This window comes from Camellia sinensis, chromosome 6 (assembly GCF_055761805.1).
Source record: "Camellia sinensis isolate YWXY chromosome 6, ASM5576180v1, whole genome shotgun sequence".
Lineage (NCBI taxonomy): Eukaryota > Viridiplantae > Streptophyta > Magnoliopsida > Ericales > Theaceae > Camellia > Camellia sinensis.
This window is the reverse complement of record NC_138966.1, coordinates 73,452,600-73,463,351: the sequence shown is the minus strand read 5'-3', so window position 1 is coordinate 73,463,351 and position 10,752 is coordinate 73,452,600.

Sequence of the window (10,752 nt, the reverse complement as noted above, 5' to 3'; positions counted from 1 at the left end):
ATTTGATTCAATGTGAGTTGCAAGCTGTATGTTTTATTCAGCTCTTCAATGTTCAAATTGACACAAGAGATGATTATTCGGCTTTGGAATGACTTGTCCATATGATTACATCACCCTACTTGGCTATTAATTAGCACATGCAGAAAGTTTATGTTATAGTCGATTATAAAGATTATGTTATAGCCGATTATATTATCACCAAATTAAGTTACATCACCCTACTTGGCTATTAATTAGCACATGCAGAAAGATTATGTTATAGCCGATTATAAAGATTATGTTATAGCCGATTATATTATCACCAAATTAAGTTACATCACCCTACTTGGCTATTAATTAGCACATGCAGAAAGATTATGTTATAGCCGATTATGTTATTGCCAAATTAAGTTATATCACCCTACTTAGCTTTTAATTAGCATACGCAGATGACAGACAAAAAGGCTATTTTCATTAATAAATTAAGTGCAAACATTCGTCATTATACACATGAAAATTGCCCTATATTTAACTTCTAAACAAAATAAATAAGCAAAACTCTACAAAAACTATGTTCAAAAACCACCAAACAAAAAGCAAAATTACAATGATACTACTCATTCTTCAGGGTCAGACTCCAGCGACATAACCTCTAGTTGCTGGTATGGAATTGGTTGCTCCAATGTCACATTAGCGGTAGCCAGGGCTTTGAGCCAGCCATGTTTGAAGTCCTAATTTTCAAACTTGGGTACTTCCTCCACGTATTTTTCTCAGGCGGCGTTTTCTCCGGCTTGGAACACCTTGGAGATCTCGGAGTCGGCGATTTCTTTTTCCTTCTTTGATTCTTTCAAATCGGCCTCTAGTTTCGCAATCACCTCTTTGGCCAACTTAAGCGCATCATCATTTGTGTTTGCCCTTTCTTCGGCGGCCAGCCTGAGTTGATCGGAGTATTTGGCCTTCTCTTCCTCGACATTGGCCCTTGCTCGCTCTTCCGCCGCTTTGCCTGCCTTGGATTTGGCTCTAAGAGAGGCCTCTTCAGCTTTGCCCTTTTCAGTTTCGAGTTTGGCTTTGAGCAAGTTGATTTGCTCAATAACATCATAATGACAGCGGCTGATTTCAACGATCCTGCTCGCCGCCTGTAAGAAAAAGATTAATAAGATAGCTGGCATAAAAAGGAACGAAATATTTTCTCAAAGTTACGTACCAATATCGCCGATTGAGCTGCTAATGCTATCGACACCACGTCCAGCTTTGCATGGAACGCTGCTCTGTCAATCGATAGAGAAATCGATGAGCCCACACTTAAGGCCAAGGCCGCGTCCTTCAAAGCTGAAGCATCAGAAGTAACCGAAACGTTCTTTATTTTTGGTTGTATGATAAACGGTGTAGCCAAGTCCTACGAATCTTCTATGCGCGACCGTTTATCAGTTTGGTTTTCAGAAGAGTCGACTTCGTGCTCGGCGGGGCGTTTCTTCCCCCTATGGTCGGCCACAAGATTGTCCGATTGATCAATGACAATTTGTTCCGTTTCGGCTATAAAAATCTGTTATGTTTCTTCAACAAGAGAGGGTGGCGAAGACTTAACCCCAATAGGAGCAGGTGGTGGGGGTTGGCGGCTTCAGCCCTCCTTCGGGCTGCCATCTTCTTAGCATTCTTTCTTCTGGCTATCTGTGCGAGCGACTCCCCAGCCACGTTCTCAGGATTTGTGCTGGGAAGGTCTCTTGAGTCGGTGAACATATCATCTTCTAATGATACGTCGACTTGGCCTGAAGTGGATGGAAAGTTGAAGCCGGCTTCTTCAAAGGACAAATTAAGAGCCGTGTCAACATTCTCCTCTAGACTGCCAGATCTATCCAAGTTGGATTGATTCGGCTGTTCAACGACTTGTTCGGTGACCTGCTCGGCGACTTGCTCTGAGTCAAAAACTTCAAGACCAATCTCCCTAAGGTTCTCAAAATTTGGGAAAATGAGTGCAGTGAGCTGCTGTTCTCCCTTTGGAATCAGAATATGATCAGCGACCGAAAAAGTAGCGTACGTCGGCTCGTATCACAATAAGATGTGAGCGGCCCTCCCTTACTTTTAGAGGTTTGGACGGCCGAAGAATTGGAGCGAAGTTTTGATTTGTTGAAGCACAGCGTCATCGGCCGAGATAAGAACTTTTTTCAAGTCGTTACCTGCACAAATGAAACGGTAAGTACATGCAATCTAAGCCAAATAAATGTATAACAAATGCGCATAGAAATGAGACTATATGGCCACCTGGTTCGCTTTTTTGTTTGGGCGCAGGATCTAGGCGATCTTCATCTTCGCCGAATTCCCAGTTGCCTCGGACAACGACTATGACATCGTCAGCACACTTACTAGAGCTGACAAGCATAGTCACCAGATGTTGATTAATGTCCTTGGCCCTAAGAAAGTAGCATCCCTATCGACCAGATGATTTTTCCAAAGCATAACGATTCCTAGATTAATCCTAAGTCGGTGGTTTAATTCTGTTATTCCCATTATGATTCGGTAAAAGTTTACGTTAGGTTGTGAAGGGAGTAGACCCCAGTAACGAAGGACGGCCCTAACAAATGGATGAAGGGGGAAACAGACTCCACCCTCAGTGATTAACAGAAGAGGAAAGATGATCATACTCTACGCTATCTGCCACAAGTGACACATGGACGTCATTTGGAATGGAAAAATGGTGTTGAAAAGCGGAAACACGGTCCGCGGAAAGAAGAGCTTTCAAATGTTTTTCCATCCAAATCAGAATGAAAAATATGCTAAACTAAAAACAAACAAGAAAATGGGAGTTGGAATGTGGAAGAAATGCAAGGAAGAGAAGAACTTACAGGGTGGAGAGAAAAGGACAATGGGAAGCGGATGGAAGTTGCAAAGGTCATGAATTCAAAAGAGCTTTGCAAATTCAACAAAATATTTGAAGGGACAGCATGGCTTCATATCGCATTAAATGAACAACACGTACGAAGGGGTGGGAAATTGTAATGATTTCTAAATTATGGTCGTTCTGACGCTTAGGTATTGGAAGGAGTGCAAGCGTCGTATTTTTGACTTTCCATATATTAAAACCAAACATGCCGGCTAGTTGGCTTTAGTCAGATGTTTGGGGGGCAATTGTGGGGGCTGAATAATGATGTGTTGAGGAAGGCCAAGATATTTGAAGACATTTGGCCAAGTCAATTCGGCTATAATCTAAGGGCTCTTGAAGCCAAATGTACAGTTGGCCATATGAAGAGCCAAATGGGAACCAGTATGCAATCAGAAGGCCGAGTAAGCCATCAAGTGCAAGATTAAGAGTGGGCTCGACCCTTGGGCCCAAAGGGTAATATAAAAAGAGGAACATCAACAAAAGAGAGGTATGCGAGAATAGATAAAATAACTTGAGGTAGAAGTAAACTAGAGAGCATACTGACTTGTCCGTTGGAGTGCAAATTCCGGCACCCCCGATCGGAGTGTTCATCCTTTTTTCAGGTAGCAATCAGAGGATCAAGGACGTCTGACTTTATCCTGGAGTATTTCCAAACCACTTCTCTACACAACTCTATAGACTCAGTAGAATCAAACTCGGACCCACTATCAGATCCATATTCCACGATACACACCTTTCTTGAGTTGCAAAAGTCAAATGTGATGCCTCTACTACATCCAAGATAAGACTGCTGTTGTCCATAGATGATTCGTCCCAGATCACAAAAATACTGACATCCTCTAAACCATGTAACTCGGTGCTAGGTTCAAAGTCAGCCAGTGTCAGTTCCACTTCATTTCCCTTGCTTTCATCTGAGCGGTTGCTTATGTTCTGGTCCATACCATTATCAAAGTCTACTTCCCTGTCATCATTTTTGGATAGCTGATGATCAAAGAAAATCTCAACTTCAGGAATATGCTCCTTTATCTCATGGTTAACCCATGGTTCGGGAAAACCACAGAACGGAAAATTATCTCCTTCTTTGATAAAACGTCGATTCAAGGTCCCCCAGATTGGTTTTTTTCTTGGCTTATGCTGCTTGCCAGTCCTCTTAGCCTTAACCCTTTCTCTTATCTTATCCCCTTTCTTAATGCCCTATTCTAGGGATATGTCCTAGTTTGCTCATGAAGTAGATGGACTCGGCACTTACATACATTTCCTTCTGCCATGATAGTTTGGACCAACTAAGCTTCAGCCAGAGTGAACATGGAGAGAAAAACATCCTCCCCTCTATGATTGATCTCCAACATTGGCGTTGTGACTTCTAGCAGAAGATGAATAGATAAGTTCCCAAAAATAATGGCAACACCTCCGTCATGCGGATACATTACCGCTTGGTGCATTGTAGATGACATCACTCTTATTTGGTGCAACCATTGTTGCTTCAGTAGTAAGCTAAATGTTGATGGACATCCATGATGTGAAATACAACTTTGTGCTTAAACGGACCTACCAGTATCTATACTTTGATGGCTCTCATGACCTCTTAACTAGTGTTGTCATACGCTCTAATAAGCTAATTAGTGGGTATGAAGTCTGCCAGTTTTAGCCTTATCGCGTAAATAGCACGCAAAGGGCACACATTAATAGCCAATCTGGTGTCAGTTAGAACGACCTGAATCTACTTTTTTTCCTACATTCTAGAGACGTATACAAGGGCTTGTTGTGCTCTGAACTCTCTGGTGACAACTTTTTATCTGAAAATGCCAAGGCTAGGATCGGGTCTGTTGGTGTGATCAATGATACCAATTGATCTGGTGTGGTATCAATTGACAACTTTGACTTGCTCAGGGCCGTGAGCATTGCTTGGCGATATTCCCATGAAACCATAAGCAACCCCCAAATAGAAATGTTGTCTTGGATCTTCTTCAACTGTTTTAGGACTGAATCCTTTCCATCTTCTTTCTCTTTCCTTTTTTCTAGCTTTTATCTTTGCCCGAGGGCTCACCTTGGTCTAGGTATGAGGGCTCGAAGAAACGCCGCTCCTAGTTAGATGATCAATCTCTTTAGAATATCAAGTATTGCCCGGTGCATTGTTTTCCTTACCTTCATCAATGTGAGCGAGATATAGATCACTATCTTCCCATCACTCTCCTTCACTTACAGACTAGCAGTCATTAGATTCAACATGTATCATTCCCACATTGTAGTCATCATCTTTTGGCTAATATGGTGACGTTGACCGAATTTTTGCTAATTTCTTCCTTCTTCTGAGGTGTGCCTATGCTAGGCTGGCCTTTTGCCTTTCTTCTTCTGCTGTTGGCCCAGTCGGCCCAGTTCTTTCTAGTTTTGGTACTACTCTCTCAATCTCCTCCAGCATTTCTCCTTCAATCTCTTCTTTCTTATAATGTTCTGGCTTATGGCTTTCTCCGATTTTACTATTTTCTTCTATTTTCCTCTTCCCTTTTGCTTTATTACTAGCTCATACTTTCCTCTTTACCTCTTCATCATCTCCCTTTATTTCTAAGTCTTCCTCACTACTCGTCCATCCATGGTTACTTGCCACACTATTTGAATCCCACCATTTGATTTGTGCTTCGCCTAGGTCTTGTTCTTCAAAGAAATGGAGGCTATCCAAATCCTCTTCCAAGTCAACCAAGTCATCCAACATTTGTTCAAGCACATCCACTCTAATAACATTAATGAAGAATGAATCAGGAAAAATGACCTCCGATTTTGGTTGATCAACTGGCATTATGTATTTACTGGGATCATATCCTTTCTCTGGCAGTCTTTTCTCTTCTGTCATAGGCACCTTGACTTCTTCTGGTTTCAATTATTTCCTTTTCATGCTCACTTTCTTTCTTTTCTCCACAATTGTCTCTCTTTCTTTAGATTGTAAGACTACTACCATTACAGGACGCTCAGATTGCGGTTGGAGTTCAGGTCTATCCATCATGCATAGGTTGATGCTTTTTGGAATAACCACTTTGGGTCTAGGCAAGTGGGATGGTATGATATATCTACTGGGGTTAAAGCTGGGTGATAGTGTATGGATAAGGTTAAGGCAAGGAGGGGGTAGTACCCGGTGATGGGTAGGTAAGGGATTAGTGCTGACATTTGGCCTTTGAGGTAGAGCTATAATTTTTTGGTCAATGAGATCTTGGATTTCATGGCGGAGGTGCATGCCATGGTTGGTTCCATGAACATGTTGTTTGTGAAAGGCACAATATTTGGATGCGTCATGCCTAGGTGGAAGAAGATTAGGAAGAGACTGGGGGTAAAGGAGCTTAAGTTGTCCTTTCTCTAGTAAAACCCTCATGGCTTGAGATGGGGCCATATAAGCGACTGCAATTTTAGAATATGAAGTCAGGTTGAATTGGGTGCTTGTGGAACAGCGTTGGCAAATGGGTCGACAATTTTTGTAGTGGTAGTAACGGTGTTGATTTCTGGGACCTTTGTAGTTGTGCTATCATTAATGGAAGATCCTTTCCATGTTATTGACTATCACTGGTTAGCTATTGATGAGAACTTGGAATATGAAGAGCAAGCAATCCAGATTGTTAACTACCAAGTCAAACAATTGAGAAACAAGCTCATACCATTATGCTGTGTTTGGTTGAGGGATTTGAGGAGAGATTTGGAAAGGGAAATGGAAAAAGTAGGTGAAATATGAAAAAAATATACCTATATTTCACATAGTTTCATACACCTTTTCCCTTTCCCTTTCCAAATCCCTCTCCAAATCTCCCAACCAAACACAGCATTAGTGAATGTTGAATGGAAAGATCATTATGGACAAGGGGCCACATGGGAAAGAGAGGATGAGATGAAGAAAAGGTATGCGGGTTTGTTTCCTTGGCAAGGTAAGTCAAGTTTGGAGGAACAAACTTTTTAAGGTTGGAAGATTGTGATAGCCAAGCATGCATAACACATTCATGCATTGATTTATGCTAGGAAATTCTTGTATTACATGTGCATAATTCATATGATATGTTTGTTATGTTAGGATTTTGGCTTTGTTGAGTTTGAGTAGGAAACCCTAGTAGATTTGGAGAAATTGAACATGAAAACTAAGGATGGAAAACTAAGCAACAAATGAGAAGTTAGGGAAATTGTTTGAATTGGATTATTGAATGTCTAGGTAACTTAGAAAACCTTAAGTGAGGATCTCAATGAACTTAGTCTAATGAGTAGAGCCTAATGAGTACTTAATCAAAATTAAGTAGGATTATCAAAAGTTAAACAAGATTAACTTAAGTCTAAGTAAGGTTAATTAGACTAACCAAGATTAGGATTTAAGTAAGGTTAATTAGAACTAAGCCTAATTAACTAACCTAATGAGATAATTAGTAAACTAAACTAATCTATCTTACATATACTAGAAATTTAGAGAAAGATGGAGGGAGTTGGAGAGAATTGAGTTCTTGGGGCTAGAAAGAAGATCAAGGAGAAAAGGAAGAGGAAAAAGAAAGAAATTCAAGGGTTCAACCTAAAATCAAGAGAAAATCATAACAAGGTACAAAATTTATCCCTCAACTATATTTTGTTATCACAACCTAGTTAGAAATTAATTTGAAGTAAGTTTTGGAAAGATTTAATTGAAGAAAAATGAGAAAAGTTGAAAACTAGACAGGGTTTGAAGAATTGGTACCAAATACATGGTTTGATGTGTTTTTACCTTGAATTCATGTAACACCCGGAATAATGTCATTTAAGGAAAATATACGATAATCTATTTTTGAATACCTTAAGCTAAATTCGTTAACTTATAATATAAAATAGTTAAAATTGATACTTGGAAAAGAATATAATTAATGAGTTAGGAACACATGAATTTCTTTGTCAAAATTATGTTATATATATATGTAAAGATTTAATTCAAGTTAATTACCTTATACTATTCAAGGAATAAAATGTGAATTAATGAAACGAAATTGAATGGAAATAAATCCAATTGATTAGGAACATATGTCAAAAATTATAAGACTCACGAAAATGAGATCAATTTTAAGAAAGGCCTTGATATAAATTCCAATGGATTAAAATTAAGGAATAGCTACAGATTTGAAATTGAAACGTTTATATATCTTAAAAATATTATTTGAGAAGCCAAATAGTATTAATTTGATGTGTAGAGTATTTTGGGTACTTTATTAGAAAATTAATTAGAATTAATGAAATAAAATTAGATTAAATTAACTTAATTGTAATTAATTTAGTAATGGAAATTAAGAATTAATTCACATTAAATGGACTTAGACATGATTAATTAATTACAACTGAAAGTTTATTTGTAATGCGTGTGTACTGAATAGTTTAATGGGGATTATGAATTGAATTCGTAATTGAAGGTCTAAATGATTTGAAAGAACCCATGAGTGGAAATGTAGTCATGCCAATTTAATAAATTAAATTAAAATGAAGTGAGATCAGTATAAATTGGAATGATTTAATCAAAACTTAATTGAGATTTATTAATTAAGAATTAAGCATGATCAAATTAAACCCAATTAGATTAATTAGTTAATGGAAGAGTAGAAATCTTTAATTGGAGAACTTAATTAATTCAATTTCATGTGTAGGGTTTTTATTTTGAATTAGAAATTGAAAGACTAAATAATTTAGAAATCCTTAAGTGATGAACTTCACTAGTTTAGTCTAATATATAGAGCCTATTAGGAGCTCGATTGAATGGACATGGGATTAATAAAAATTGAGAATGAATAAATTAAGACTTTTTAAAATTGAGATTAACTAAACTAATTATGATCAAAGATTAATCCTAATTAATGACACATAATCAAGATTAATTAACTAATAATAATAAAAAGAAAAGGTGAGTGAAGTCAACAACAGGGGATGTTGCTGGAAGAATTCGGGGGAAATGAGAGAGAGAGAGAGAGAGAGAGAGAGCTAATTCTATTGTTGCTGGAAATTCTGAGACAAAGAAGAGAAAGGGAGTTGAGCCCAAGAAAAGTTAGCGAGCGGATCCTCTAGAGTTAATCCTCTAGAGTGATCTCCTAAAGTACTTGATCGAACGACTAAGAATAAAACTCACCAAAACGACATCGTTTTGGGGGAGTATTTTGAAAAAAAAAAAAAAAAATTCAGATTTTGGTGTTTCAAAACAATGAAGGTTCCTGGAAATCTAAAATGAGAGAGAGAGAGAGAGAGAGAGAGAGAGAAGGGCAGAGACTTTCCGTTGCCGCTGCCGCGCCACTGTCGCCGCTGTAGCTATCAAAGCACTCAAACTCCAAGAAACAACATTTGATTCAGACACAAATCCACAGATTCAGACTCAAACAACATTTGATTCAGACACAAACCCACAAAGCACTCAAACTCCAAAATTTTGCAGACAAAAATTCAGCAAGAGTCCCATTTCTCAAGTGACTGGAATATAGCAAAAATTTAGCAAGAGTCCCATTACAGGTTCAAGATATAGTCTGGAATAGTTGCACCCCAGGGGTGTGGCAGCGGCAGCGGCAACGGTGGCGCGTCGGACGTCGGAAACTCTCCGCCCTTCTGTCTCTCTCTCTCTCTAATTTCAGATTTCCAGGAACCTTCGTTGTTTTGAAACACCAAAATCGGATTTTTTTTTTTTCAACATACTCACCAAAACGACGTCGTTTTGGTGATTTTTATTCTCAGCCGTTCGATCAAGTACTTTAGGAGATCACTCTAGGAGATTAACTCTAGAGGATCTGCTCGCGAAAAGCTAGGGCTTACAGAAAGGAAAGGGAAATTCATTAAGAAACTTATCAAGTAAGAACTCTAGGTCGGTCATATGAGGAGACTTATTAGAATCAAATTTATTGTGAGTAATAATTTTGTGAAGATATGTTTTTAAATATTTATTTTGGAACATTATGAAATGTTAGGTTTTATGAATTATGTTTTGCTCTGAATGAATGAGTTTTCCATTGATAATTTATTATGGAAATCTTAAATGAATTATCTATGACTATTATGTTAGACTTGAGGTCGTTCTATCTTATCTATTATAAATTGGACCAAAGATTGTTTTGTTATAAATTGGACTAGAGGTTGTTCTATTATAACTTGGACCAGAGGTCATTCTACTATGTATTGGACCACAGGTCGTTCCGTCAAGTTTGAATATATTTAATGCTATTGGATAAATTACACAATTCATTTAATTTATGTATGATTTATTTTTGAATGATATTTTAAATATGATAAGTTGTTTTTCTAAAAATTCAGACTTATTCATTAACTCCTTTACATTATTATTACTCATTAGGATTTAGCTCACTCCCTTCCCCTATATGAATTCTAATGACCCCCAATTTTTTTTTTTTTAATATAGACAGTGCATAATTTAATTGAGCAAATTTTCGAATTTGACTATTGTGTAAATTCTGTGCGAAAACAGTTCGGTTTAGTATTTTTTTAAAATAGTTCCCGATCTCAAAAAATTATGAAATTTTTATACGTTGTTCCCATATGAGTCTAGCACGTTGGATAAAAATTTCTAAATTAAATGATGAGTATTTATTTTATAAAAATTCACGGACTGATTGTTGTTCAGTTTAATTTACAGTAGAATTTTGTTATTTAATTTTTAATGTTTAGATCATGATTTGGATAAATTTGTTGGGTCCATTTTGGTATATAATTGGACCATGTTTGGCTTATGGGTGGGACCAATGACTTAGATTTAATTTAATTTGAGTTTGTTTAGTGACTCATGTTTAACTGTTTGGTCTTTTTTAATTATGTGATCGGTAGTAATCATCTTGGGAGTTGTTATTATTTATTATATAGGGGTTATAATAAATATTTGATAGTTGATTTTATGGTGTGTACCATATGGTGAAAAAATTATATAT